The following is a 14,246-nucleotide window of genomic DNA, read 5'->3' as shown; positions in this document are numbered from 1 at the left end:
GGGTCACCAAATGAAACTAATAGGAAACAGATTTAAAACAAAAGGAAGTACTACTCCACACGACGCAGTCACATGTGGAACTCGTTTCCAGGGAATGTTGTGAAGGCCAAAACTATAACTGGGTTTAAAAAAGAATTAGGTCAGTTCATCAATTGCTAGTAGCCAACATGATCAGCGATGCAACACCATGCTCTGGATGTCTTAAGCCTCCAGTTGCCAGAACCTGGCAGTAGATGACAGGGTACGGGACACTTGATAATTGCCCTGTTCTGTTCATTCCCTCTGAAGCATCTGGCATTGGCCACTGTCAGAAGACAGGATACTGGGCTAGGTGGACCATTGGTCTGACCCAGCATGGCCGTTCGTATGTTCTAGGATCCCCTGACACTACATATAATGGTCGGAGTGTTAAAACCGTGGGGTCTTTGTCAAATTCTAGTTGGTTAATCAAATTCTGCCCATTGACATTTAAATATTTATATTTCTATAGTTTCAGTTTGATAAATAATCTTCCTTTGCTTCCTTTCCTGAACAGTCATTCTGAGGTGTTAACGCTGTGTTGTCACCCAGCCACTGCCACAGAGGAGGTTGCATTGCACTGGTGGGTGAAGTGTTTCCTGGACAGGTCTGTGGTCCTGTGTGGTTTTCTTTGCCTGTTCCAAAACTCCTAGCAAAATCAGCCAGAGTCTGGGGTGAGCAAAGAGCCATGGGGCCTGATTTTGAACTTGCTCACATCAGTTTGACTTCAGTAAAACTGTTACTCATTTCCACCAACATAAGAAAGAGCAGTGTCAAGCCCATGCTTTGCAAAGTGAAGTATGATTTGTAAGAGTTTATATTGGACAGTTTTACACAAGACACCTGAGTGCCTGGTGGGCTGAAAAGTAGCAGACAAACTTGATTATTTGAATGATATTTGAATAGATTAGGCCACACTTTGGCCTCAGTGGCAGCCCTGCAACTCCAAAAAACAACTTGTAGCCCAGTTGTAACTGAAAGCAGTACGTGGCCTATTTAATGTTGCATTTCTGTGGGTCCTTCCATCCCTCGTTTGGTCTGGGAGTAGGAAATGCAGACTGAGCACTGGGCAAATGAAGATGCAGTGAGGTTTGATTCACCACTCTGTTTATACTGTTTTCTCCTCTCCTTGCAGTCAGGCGTGAAAGGGTTAGCCCAGAATTTTGATCTCTGCAGTATTTTTATGCTTATACATTCTGTTCCTCATTTCCATGACAAAGATTGCAGGAAAAGCAGAATAAGGTACAGAATTTTTCAGAGCAATTTTAAGACTGTAATGAGAACAGAAAATGGTAGGGGGGAATAAAAGGATTGTAATTAAAATATGAAATGGGGAAAAAATTAATCTATTTCTATGTCAGTCTTAAGACTAAATTCTCCTGCTGCCCGTAGATTTGAGTGGATCGGTTTTTGTTTGTGAAGAATTTTCACTCTTTTGCAGGATCTGAAGATCTGCTTAAATTATTTTAGGTCCTTACTCCTGCCAAATAATATGAAAAATAATAACAGTAATATTTGGCACTTGGTGTACAGCAATTGCCATCAAAAATGTGCATGTTCCCCTAGATAATTAAATAACATTATGTGAGTACTTGCAGCACTCAAGATCTTTCCTACAGGGAGTGTAGGAAAATTACAAGGGAGGATTGTGGACACTGGGCCCACTTCTCTGATGGTGTAACTCCGCTGGCATAGAATTTGGCCCTGGATCCATTTATCTAAGATAAAATTGGGAAGTTTAAAGGTGAGGGCTGTACTGTGCATAGGACTCTGACAGACTCCGGTGCTGAAGATCTGCTAGGGTGGAGGCAGCTTTGATTTTTGCGATGGCCCTGCAGAAATGTCACCAGCAGGAGTCGCTGAAATGACAAGTGTCTCTGGGCACAAACCCCTTTTCCTCTAGCACTGCTCGGATCTCGCCCTGCCCCTGTAGTCTCTCACCCAACCTCTCAAAATGGCTGAGCATGGCTCCACAGCCCAGTCTCTCAGCATCATTACTATCCCAATGGTAGTGCCTGTGAGCAGAGACTGCACGGCCCTCCTCCCTCATGGGGAACCAATCACCAAGCAAGGACCGGGGCGGAGATGGGACTCAGTACTCCCCCCCCCCCCCGCCTTGCAGCTGCACACGGGCACCCCACCTATACCACTGAGCAGTCCCAAGAGGCATGTTCTCTCCCAATGCACCTCCTGGGATGTTGCAGTCCTCACTGCATCCACTCTAGGGCTTTGCACCATTTGCATAGCTAAATGAAGATCATACAGTGATGGGACCGTAATAGAGCCATGAATAGAACCCAGGGCCAGATTTTGCTCTCAGTTACCCAGTGCTTTCAGGGGAGTTCATCTGGAATTGCAATGAGTCTGCGCCAGACTTATACCAATGTAACTTTTTGGCCAGGATTTGGCCTGATCCTGATCTGCTGCTCTAAGCACTAGATGCCATAATGGATATAAATACCAGATGCTCTAGGCAAGGCAGTAAAGCCAGAGCATCCATGATAAAAAACATGACTTAGGGTGGTGTTCCTCCCAATTTAAAACAAAACAAAGCAAAACAAACCAGCCATGCTCTTTGCAGTCCCACCAACTGCTGCTGACTAAAACTCCTCCATGAAAGTGTATAGATTTATTTCTACAGTTCAGTGTAAGCCAGTGGGCTAACTCAGTGGTCTGTGCACCAAAGAACTCCCTCTAGCCATAAGATTTGAGTCCCTTTTTCCTTTTAAAAATAACTCAAGTTCATCATATCAGTCCTCTTGCTTCTCCCCAACCAGGGGTCTTCTGTGGAGGCCTGTCTACTCCCTACAGATTTACAGTCCACAAGCCATCCTTCTGGGAGTCGAGATTAACCTCTTTGCTCCTTTTTCCTTCCTAGCCTGCTCCCTGCAGGATTACACTCTGCAGACCATTCATCTGAGTCACATATAAACTGGGTTTTCTTCTCTGATGTGCAGGCTCCTCCTGGAGCCTTCCTACTCCTAGCGGCTGAGTTCTTGCAGACTTTTATGAGGCCCAGATGATCTTCAAGCTATCACCTGATCCCTGGCCTGTCAGCTTCAGCTGGGAGGCAGCTGATTAGTCACCGACCCAACTCCCGTTAAAGGGCCAGCCATACTGTGACACCCAGATTCAGCAGGGTACTTAGGCATGTGCCTAAGTTTAAGCATGTGACTTGACTTCAATGGAACTGCTCATATACTTAAAATTAGTCACCATTCTGAGCTGGGCTCATAAAACCTGGCCAGTGTATTGGAGTGACACAGGGTTTAAATGATTTTAAACTATTTGTTAAATATGAAATAATTTAAAATATTTAAAAAATAAATATTGTGTATTGATTTCTTATAATTTCTCAAGTTAATTACTGTTAATGTGTTTTAAAATCCTTATGTTATGACTTCATTTTGTTTGAAAATAAAATGATCCTCTGTTTTCATCACCTGCTAGTATTTGTTTTTTCCTGATATGAAAAACAACCAACCTTAAATCTTGGTTCAAAGGCAAGAGGCTGGTTTGACAATCGGACCATGATAGTCCCACAGTAAGTCCATACATCTGATAAGCGCTTTTTAAAACTGTCTTTCGAGTTTTGATCCTTTATAAGGATGCTCTTGTAATCTGCTTGCTTGTTGTCTATAGAGTTCAATGTTTCCTCTAACTTCATACATAATAATATTTAACGACCACGTGTAAAATCCTCTATAAATAAAAGACAGGTTACTTTTGTAGCACCAAGGCTTGCATAGCCGTGCGAGGCACATAGCACTATTAATGCATGCTGTGCTATTATGTAGCCGTTTCAACATATTCCTCTGAAAGGTAAACTATAATAAGTGGTAAGCCTGGATGGATGTGCTCTAGAGGGAAATGGAAATGTGCTGTCCTTGCAGTAGCATTCTGGAGGTTTAAGTAAATCTCTTTTTGAATTTTTGACCCCATCTGACAGGTCCAAGTGAGGGGAAATCCAAGCATTTCAGTGGACAAATAAATAATGCTAAATAGATCACTTTGGGCCAGAGGTTGTGTAGAGACCTTAATGGGGAAACTGCAGTTAAAGATATTAGACTAACCTCAGTTGTGTATTCCTTAAAGGTGTCTGATGTTAAATTACTCCTATAGGAAATCACACTTGCGGCCCTGCGGGTAGCAGAGTATGATGGGGGCAGGGCAGAAGCAAATATTTCACATCCTTATGACTTGACAGAAATGTATGTTGACAAAATAGGCACTTGACAGTGTTTGGAGATGTTTGTTCTAGTGGTAACATTCCAGCACATCCATAAAGCTTAGCCTGTTCAGCTGGCATCTTAGTTTCACTCCAACACCCTGCAGGATGAGGAGTTCTGCAGACATGGGCCTATAAATATTATGGCAGAAATGCATTTGAGGAGGGATACATTTTGCACTTCATAAAAAGTTTTGGTTTTGAAATAGTTCTGGTTTGCTATTCACGATGGAAAAAACATCTGTAATCCACTGGCAAAGACAAGTTACGTTTGCCAGCATACTGGGCGTGACCTGATCAGATGCATTCCCTTACATCTCAGTAGCGTTTACGCCGCTATGATCTGATGAAATTTCTTTAAGTAACTTTTTTTTTTTTTTAACTGTAACATGAACTATTCTGTACCTGGGATTTTGGATCTCTTTGCTTACTCCTAGCAGTTGAAAGGAATTCACTGGACAGTATTATTTTCATCCATTAACCTTAATGATTTTAGGGCTGGCAGGGGTGCTAGACTGAGCTTCTTGGAGACTGAAACCCAGACACAGGTTGACTCGAGTGCAAGCTTCTGCCAGCAACAGAGTGTCAGATGGTCTCTAGAGAGGTGAGGGGGATTCGTTCTGTAGACTCAGCTGGTTCCTGGCTTCTCTGCCGAGGCAAACAGATGAAGGTTCTTGTGATGTGGATACCTGGATGCTAGAAACCACCTGAGATGCCCAGTTCATTCCTCCTGGGGCATGCAACAGCTACCTGATGATGATGACTTCTGGGCACTGCTATCCTAGGCTGTCCTGGTCATGAGTCACTCATTAAAGACACTGTATCTGTAGTTAGTTCTTTTTTAAATGGTCACGGTGTGGCAAATTCCAAGCATTGAACCAGCATAAGACAGGCTCCATAAGATTGGCCTAAAAGTCATAAGATTTTAAAAAAACAAAAACAAACCCAGATGTATGCCTTGCGGCTTTTGAGTCTTTAGGGTTCACATTTTCAAGTTTTTTCTCTGCAAACTTGAGAACTGGAAATTTCCTTTTTTAAAATTGAAAGCTGAGAGTCTCATGTCACCCCATGACTCCAGAAGCTGAAGCTTTAAGAAAATCACCAAATATCATGTGTCAGGGTTCCCTCCCCACTCTGAACTCTGGGGTACAGATGTGGGTACCCGCATGAAAGACCCCCTAAGCTTATTTCTACCAGCTTAGGTTAAAAACTTCCCCAAGGCATAAATCCTTCCTTGTCTTTGGATGGGTACTGCTGCCACCACCAAGAGAGTTAGACGAAGATTCAGGAAAAGGACCATTTGGAGTTCCTGTTTCCCTAAAATATCCCCCCAAGCCCCTTCACCCCTTTCCTGAGGAGGCTTGAGAATAATCTACCAACCAAGTAGGTAAACCAGGTGAGCACAGACTAGTCCCTTGGGTTTTTAGGACACTAAAAACCAATCAGATTATTAAAAAATAGAACTTTATTATAAAGAAAACAAAAGTAAAAGAAACACCTCTGTAAAATCAGGATGGAAGGTAATTTTACAGGGTAATAAGATTTAAAACAGAGAGGATTCCCCTCTAGGTAAAACTTCAAAGTTACAAAAAACAGGGATAAACCTCCCTCTTAGCACAGGAAAAATTCACAAGCTAAAACAAAGACACTCTAACGCATTTCCTTGCTATTACTTATTATTTCTGTAAGTTTAGATGTATCATTCAGTAGGAGCTAGATTACTTGCTTGGTCTCTCTCTTTGTCTCCCTTTCTCTCTTTGAGAACACCCAAGCCCCAAACAAAAACCTTCCCCCACAGATTTGAAAGTACCTTCTCCCCTTGTTGGTCCTTTTGGTCAGGTGCCAACCAGGTTATCTGAGCTTCTTAACCCTTTACAGGTAAAGGAGGGATTTTATGCTACCCTTAGTTGCAGGTTTATGACATCATGTGATCTGTAAGAGTTGGTAGCTCCTCTCAGAAGCTTGGAAATGAGTAATTATGTCTTACCAATTTCGTCCATTCTGAGTGGCAAACATTTATACTTTAAGTAGAACTGAAGATCTCACAACTGCTTTGGTTTAGTTTTGGCTTCATCTTCATTTTTTATTATTTGTATTCATTTTCATCCTATTAACATGCACCCATAGTGACCCATGGGCACATTTATAAGTCAAAACACCCATCATACTGCAAAAACAACAAGTAGACAAAAGCCAACCCAAAGAAGAATTTAAAAAAAAAATGCCAATTCTGTTCCAGGTATAGGTTGCTCCCCCAGGCATTGCTGCTGGTGTGCAAATTACACTTTCCTTGGGAAGAGCTGAATTAAGAGAATGGACATTTTTGTACATTCTCCATGACAAATTGGACTAAAAAAAGGCAAGGTACCTAGCATTTGGAAGACATTTCCTAACGGACTAGAACAGTCTTCATATAGGTTGAGTTATGGACCTAAAGTACTTGACAACATGTGTGATGCTGCCGCACTTCCCCGGGCATACAGTCTTTGTGCTAATAGCCCAGTTGATTTCAGGGGGGCTGCTCATTTGAATAAGGCTTGCAGAATCAAGCCACTGTCCCATTTTGGTAGTGGTCCCAGTTCTCCACTGCTTTACGTCTTGTCATCATTTGCACCCTTTGTGCTAACAAATCAGAATTCTCTACTCAGTCCCACTGGTGGTAGCATTTTACAGCCATGCTGCAAAGGTGGAAATGGCCACACATGTTGCAAAGCCATAGAAAATCAGGCCCCATGAGCTCAATTCTGGAAATCTTCCACAGGTCAGTAGGATTATAACCTCTTCTCTGAGATGGGTGTGCCTCATACTTAATATACATTGACTCCAAAATTAAAACAGTGGGAGTAAATGTGGCCAGCACAGCTGAAACACCTATTATATGTTCTTTGTTTATATGTTTTACATTTCAGGGTTCCAGGGTATTTTGGCTTTTTTCTCCTGAAATTTTTGGGATGGATGAATCTAGCTGTTTAAATCTCGTGTTGATTTTGTAAGGCAAATCTCAGTTGGGCTTGTGTAGAAATGGGTTCTCTTAAAAATAGGGGCCTTGGTTCTGATCTCACTTACACCAGAATCACTCCATTGGCTTTAGTGGAGACACTACTAATTTACACCAGTGCAAGTCAGATAAGAATCAGGCCCAGGGTACATAAAAAGAAACCCCTCATTTCCAAGTTTAGATACACAGGGCCGCATTGTTCACTGCTTGGCATTGTCATTCACGCCTTGGATGTACAATGCTACCAAATCATTATGATTACAATTTGCATCTACTTTGCATTCACTTTACATGGGTGTAAATGACTAACAAAGGTGAGAATTAGCCCCACCCATTGATTTATTTAATATAGTTTTTACCAAACAGTGGCCATTATAAAATAATTAAAAAAGAGCAGAAGAATGATTAAAACAATAGAACAAGACTACATTTCTTTCAAATTAAAGAGGACTAGGAGAAAGTTATATCCAGCTCTCAGCGTGCCTAGATCATTCAAAAAGGAGCCAGATCGATTTTTATTAGAGATGGAGTATGATGACTGTAGGCTCTCAGATCTGGAAATGGATTTGAATTCTGACATGCATGAGGAGTTACTCCAAAGTGAAATGGGAGGAAATAACGGCAACAAAAGGCAAATATTAAAATGTTTGTTTTCTGCAGTAAATCAGTGTGGAATAATGGGACTGCTTGTTTTCAAATGCATTTTGTGGCAAAATGATAATGATGAGAGCGAGCGAGCAAGAGAGCACGTTATTTATCTGCTCTACCTGGCTAGTGCATAAGTGGCAAACATCTAATTGAAAAAATATCCTGACTTGAGAATTTCTAATAAATTTGTTTGCACCCTTATAGCCTGGAGGGGAAAAAAAATCTAATCAGCAATGGGGAAGTTCCGAAGTTTCCACTGCATTTTGAGTCTTGATTTTCAGCCTCACTGCTCAGGTTGGCAATCAGTGGCCCAGTAATTTTCAGGACAGGATTCATTATAGTTATTATGAAGGAGTGGGGGATGGGAGGAAATGGTATAAAGCAATAAAACAAATTTGTTCTGCCAAATAGAATGATGCAGAGAGAGCTTTTCCTATTTTGAATTTGGTCCAGAGAAAGACTTGTATATAAAATCAACTTCCAAATGAGGTCTATTTTCTGTAGGTTTCCTATGAAGAGGTGCTGCAAATAGCTCTTATCCTGAGTTTGTAAAATATTTGGCCTTAAATGGGTGGAAAAGTGAGCAGCATGTGTGTGTGAAAAGATACTGGAGATGGATCTGTACAGTTTATATATATTTATAGGACAGTAAGGATACTGTCACTTTGGAAAGAGTTTTAGTTTTTCTACTGCTGAGAATTTCTACTGTTAGAATAACAGATTTGTTTCAGTGGTAGAAATAATTTCCCCAGTAGAAAAAGTTAAATATATACATGGAGCTGCTTGTCAAAGTGCTTTGTCATGTGATTCGCCTTCAGCATCCAAATATGCACACCCATGGCGCGGTAGCTTTCAAATGTCTGGGGTGTTGCCAAATGTATTTGTGCTATTGATTTTCACCAGTGCAAGGCTTCGATCCTGCAATGGAATCAGCTGGAGCGGGCCTTTTTGGTCCACCACTGTGTCAATGGTTTTCTATGCAGACATAAGGGTCTGAGCTAGCTGATCCCATTGCTGGAATTGGTCCTAAATAAGCTCAGAACCAGGCTCTTGGTCTCTGAATTCTGCTAATGCCAAACAGCTTGAATAGCCAGAACCCCAGCCTCTAGAAGGCAGTATGTCTTTTTGGGGCTGAGTCGTTATTAACACTGGCACAAAGTGGGTGTGAAACAGCTACTATTCTGATGTGGTAGCACTTTATACCCACTCTGCACTGGTGTAAACGAGAGCAGACTTCATCTTCTGCATTCTGAAGGCCCTGCTGTCAGAGTTCAGCTCCACCAGACCGAGATCCTGATCTCGGTTACATCACTGTAAACCAGTGGAACTCCTCCAGATTTACACGGATGGGATGGAGTTTGAAGTCTGGGCCATTGCGTTTTAATGAAGTTGCTTGCATCAGGGCTAAATTCAGGGTGTGGTTTGAGCACTTAGACTCAGTCCGCTCTACAGGCTGTTAGCAGCATGGCTTTACCAGTGTGTGTGGTGTGCAGAGGAAATGACGACCTCGTGGTGACAATATCTCCAGTAAGTGAAATCTTTCTCCTTTCCACTATGCTTTATTTTCACCGTGTGGTGGAATTCACTCACTAGAGCACCTTCAGTTGGCCGTCTCGGGGATTAGCTCTCTCGGTTGGCGCGCCCCCTTCTAGTGGTGCCTGTCCCACCATCTTCTCCACCTGCAGAGCCACCTAAGTCCAGGAATCGTAGCTTCCTCTTCATGACTTGGCCCTCTGGCTGTGTCACCATCTGGGATAGAAGAGCATCTCCCAGTTCTATAGTCCAGACACTTCCCCAGTGGGAAGTGGGGCGGGGAGACCCGGGCCCTTTCGCTACTCTGGGTCCCAGCCCAGGGACCATGTGGCTAGCAGCCTCTTGCTGCAACTCTCTGACTTCTCTGGCAGTGCTGCTTCAATTCCCTGGGCGACTTCCCTGTGGCTCCAGCACCTTCGTCATCCTCTTCTCAGGGCCTCCACGCAGCACATCCCAGCAGCCAGCCAGGAGCTCTCTTTTGCTCCCCCTGGTCCCTGCCAGCAACTGCTCTGTCCAAGGTGCTACCTTCCTGCAGCCCACTAGAAACACAATCCTTTCTCCCCTACACCAACAGACTCATTCTGGTCCTGCAGCTCCTTTTGTGTGAGCTCACTGGGCCCTGATTGGCTTTTCCGTGCAGCCTCCCTCCAATAAGTTGCTCGCTGCGCAGTTTCCCAGGGCTGCTTTTAACCCCTTCCTTTCTGGTGTGTGGTGAACACCCCATCATGCCCTATATAAACAAAGAGCTATTTTTATTCACTTCGGTAGACTCTCTCCAGATCATCATCAAAAAACAAAACAAAACCCGAGGAATACTTGTTGCATCTTAGGGACTAACAAATTTATTTGGGCATAAGCTTTCGTGGGCTAAAACCCACTTTATCGGATGCATGCAGTGGAAAATACAATAGGAAGATGTAGATACACAGAGAACATGAAACAATGGGTCTCGTTGGTATGGCAATGAGTATGGCAACCTTTGCAAACGCAGGTAGAATCTCTGCATATGTTCCATTGAGGTCATATTTTCAAGGTTTTCTTAGCAACCATAATGGCTAGAGACTAAATTTGTTTTTTAAATTAAAACCAAGGATCTGGAGAACAATTAAAACGCCTGGCCATACCCTCCCACGCACCTTTTGTCCCCTCTTAGGGAGCATGTGCCCATGCTGGTTTAGAAAATTGTTGCAGGCCTGGTGCACTGGAATTACTTGGATTTAGTGACTTCCAGGAGTTTATAAACTGGTTAGAAAGGGTGAAATTCACCCTTAGACCAAGGTCAGCACAAGACTATGCTCCACTTAAATCCACAAAATGAGGTTTAATCTCCAGTGTTGCCTACATCCTGGTCCTCCTGCACAAGACCAGAGGCAGTCATCAGCCTGTGGCCCTGCTTCTTATCTTACACTGGCGTAAACCAGACAAAACACTGGTACAAATACAATGTAGATGAGAGCATACTGCAGCCAAGAGTGGAGCATACCCCAGTGATGAATGCTTAGCAACTATCTCATGCCCTTTGTCTGCAGATCTTTATGAAAGGTGGAGAATTATGATCATCCCCATTTTATAAATAAGGAAACTGGGGTGTAGAGAGAGGAAGTGACTTATTCAAGGTTCCCCAGCTGGCCAGTGGCAGCGCTGGGAACAGACCCAGGTTCTCCTCACTCCCACTCCAGTGCCCTTCCCAGTGAAGAAGCTACCTACCCTATACCTACCCTATATAGGGTATACCCTATACCCGAATACAGACTAACACGGCTGTTACTCTGAAACCTACCCTATACTGTTAGTTTGTCATAAATATCAATAATGGCCAGTCCTATGAGCTTCTCCCTCTCAAACAGCCCCACCACTGCTTTCTAATGTCTGAACATTCTCTACCAGGTTGTCTAGCATTCTGTGCCAGCCACCCGACAGCTTCTGCATGTTCTGCCTTTTAAAGGTGTGGTGAGGCAGGGAGACAGTGGAGTATTTGGGCGACATGGCTGCTTGGGAAACTTAACACTTGGAGAAACATAATGGCTTTACATCTGAACTGGGTTAAAAGCATGCAGATATGGAGATGGATATTTTACAAGTACTTTTAATTAGTATTTTTATATGTAATAACACATGGTCAACTTCTGAGAGACCAGCCCAGAACTCCTCGGGAAGTCACCAGGAGCGGGAGCTGCTCATCGTCTCTTGTGACTGATCTCATGGAGTTTCTTCTCCACCATTAACTGTAAGGGAATCTGTCCCACATTTCACTGGGCTCACCTTTTAACCCTGACGAAGCTGCTGCAATGCTGCACCGTCAGTGCAGGTTAATGGTTGTCACACCATCTTGTGTAATTTGGCTTCTTTTAATTTGGCTTGTTCTCTGACTCCAGGAGATAATCTGGCCATTAAAAGGTGTGTCTCCACCCTAACACACAGCTGTGTGGGGATATAGCTGTGCTGTTCCCAGGGGCTTTCCAAACTCCGTGGACTACAGTGGCTAAATCTGTTGCAAGTCTGAGAAGCTGAAGTGTAATTAGTAGTCTATAGTCAGACTGATAATCTTCATCTGGCTGTGTTTATATTCTTTAATTTTTCTTGTGTGAGCAATTCACTAGGCATTTACCAGTCAGTTAATGCACAACTGGTATCTGTTTTATAGCCAGGAGCAGAAGAAACACAGAGTGGCCAAGCATCTCCATTTCATCCTTTGGCTTGTAAGGGCATCAGGACTCTCTCCCCCTCTTGCTAAGAATACTGTGTAATTTAGAGCCAATACCCCGACTCTAACTCAGAAATGTTTTAAGGCATATCCCATTGTATTGTCATAATTAATTTGTGAACTTAGTCTCAGGAATTGCCCCAGCAATACCTTGAGATAGACACAGTTCTGGAAGGGTTTTTTGGTTCTGATTCTGAGAGAGCTGTTCCAGCTGATTAACAGGAAAAGTTTTATAGCTCCAAGGTTCTGGAGTCTAGTAACTGGGTTAGTTGTCTGGTGCTGAATGCAAGGGGGGCATGTAAATTCTCATTGAGCTGATCGTACAAACGTAGCCAGGTCATTCTCAAGCTGCCTCTGGAACGGACTCATCTTTGACCAGCCACAGGGAGGAGACCTGCTGCAGTCAGAGCCGGAGTGAAAAGGGAATGGCTTCTTGCCAAGTTTCCAGCTGATATAGACAAAGTTCCCTGCGGGCATGAGGTCTGATTTCCCACAGTGTTACACTGGTGCAGAACTAGAGTAATGCAAAGGTGAATCAGGCCTGCCCAGAGCTTCGTAAACTGAAAAGAAGAAACGATTTCTCTGTGCCCTCAAGACATTTTCATTCCAAAGCAATTAAGGCTTCTTCTAGCCAAATATAGGCCTATAGTGAACCTCTCCTCCATATTTTATAAAGACTCTGGTCAATGTGACATGGCCTTATGCCTATAACAAGAGTCTAGAACAGTGCTTCAGAATGCAGGGTGCTTAGCTCGTTAGCTCCTGCTTGTTAATTTGAATTAACAGACCCAGGGCCCACTGTGGTTTGCAGGGTGTGTTGTGTCTTCCAATAGAAGGGAAAAAAGGAATGCTACTCTCCAGGTAACTTTTAGAGATTGACTATTTCGTCAAAAGCCCTTTAAACTGCCATGCTTGCCTCCTCATTGCCGGTTACAATTTGCTGATGAACAGATACCTTCTCCCATTTATAACCTGCCTCTTTTCCCAAACAGCTTCCTACTCAGTGCTCGCGATTATCCTGGTCTTGTAACCATGGAGGCAAGTGTGGTATCAGGAATAGTGATGTCATTGACTGAATCAAGCAGCTCAAAAGGTGCCAGTCTCATGCGTGGATAATGCACGTGTAACAGTGGTTTCGTGTGCGTGACCCTATCTCTCCTGGGTAGCTGGCCCTGGCCAGTTTAGCAGCCGCCTGCTTACACATAGCTAAAGTGGAGCAGTTTTAGCTCTAGTGGCAGAGGCCTGTAATTTGTGCTAAAGATCCTGATTTTGATGGTGTCTGTTCGTGTGGCCTCATAAACCTGGGATCAGTTATTCAAGGAGTATGTAGGAATCATGCCTAGCTAAAGATAATTTTGCACATTCAATGCATGATCTTTGCATCATACATAGTTGCAGTTTTGCTGGCACAGGACTGTGAAGAAGGCTGAATGGGAAAAAGTGTAGCTCTGACTTACACATCTTTGCCATTAGCAGTGGCGAGAAAGGAAATAAGGAATAAAAGATTTGAAGGTTTAGTGTTATTTTTAGTAAGCTCTTAGCCTGGTTAACCTTTGCTCCAACTATGTCTATGGTTTTTGATTTGTATGGTTATGATTAAAATGGTTGGTTAATGATTTTTCTAAAAATTAACACAGCGGTGCTTTGGCATTCTAATCACCGTTAACGTCTCCCTTTATTGGAAAGTATGTATGATCCAGAGCTGTGCTGCAGTGCCGAGCTAAGAGTGTAGCTAGCTTGTCATCATGCTGCAAGTGCAATTTTTATCCCCCTGCTTTCCCTCTGACAAAACCAAACAATTCTGCCTAGCATTTTCCCGAATGGCCTTCCGTGGAGGGGCTTTGTGTGTGAGAGGGCTGGGGGTAACTGAACGAGGTGTCTGAGAGATGGGAGGATTTGGAAAGTCAGTTATTCTCAGTAGGCCGTGGTGCCTTTCAGTACTTTAGTTCTGTTTGGATGGTTCCTTTTTGAGTGTGTACTGTTGGTCTGTTTCAAACTCTCATGTAGCTGAGGTTATAACCTGGGCCCAAAAACCCTAGGCAAGAAGTTGAGTAAACAGTTAGTTGTTTTAAATAACTATTTATTTTGTTCCTCAGATCTTGATTCTCCATGTTGAG

General features: G+C 43.1%; 1 protein-coding gene across 3 annotated transcripts in view; it reads left to right on the top strand.

The window, feature by feature from the left end:
- Positions 1–14,246, top strand: part of TOX2 (TOX high mobility group box family member 2) — a 257,719-nt gene that overhangs the window by 80,705 nt on the left and 162,768 nt on the right. The window lies entirely within an intron of this gene.

Source organism: Lepidochelys olivacea, assembly GCF_965140295.1.
Source record: "Lepidochelys olivacea isolate rLepOli2 genome assembly, chromosome: 13".
NCBI classification, from domain to species: Eukaryota; Metazoa; Chordata; order Testudines; family Cheloniidae; genus Lepidochelys; species Lepidochelys olivacea.
This window is presented reverse-complemented; position numbering and strand designations above follow the sequence as displayed.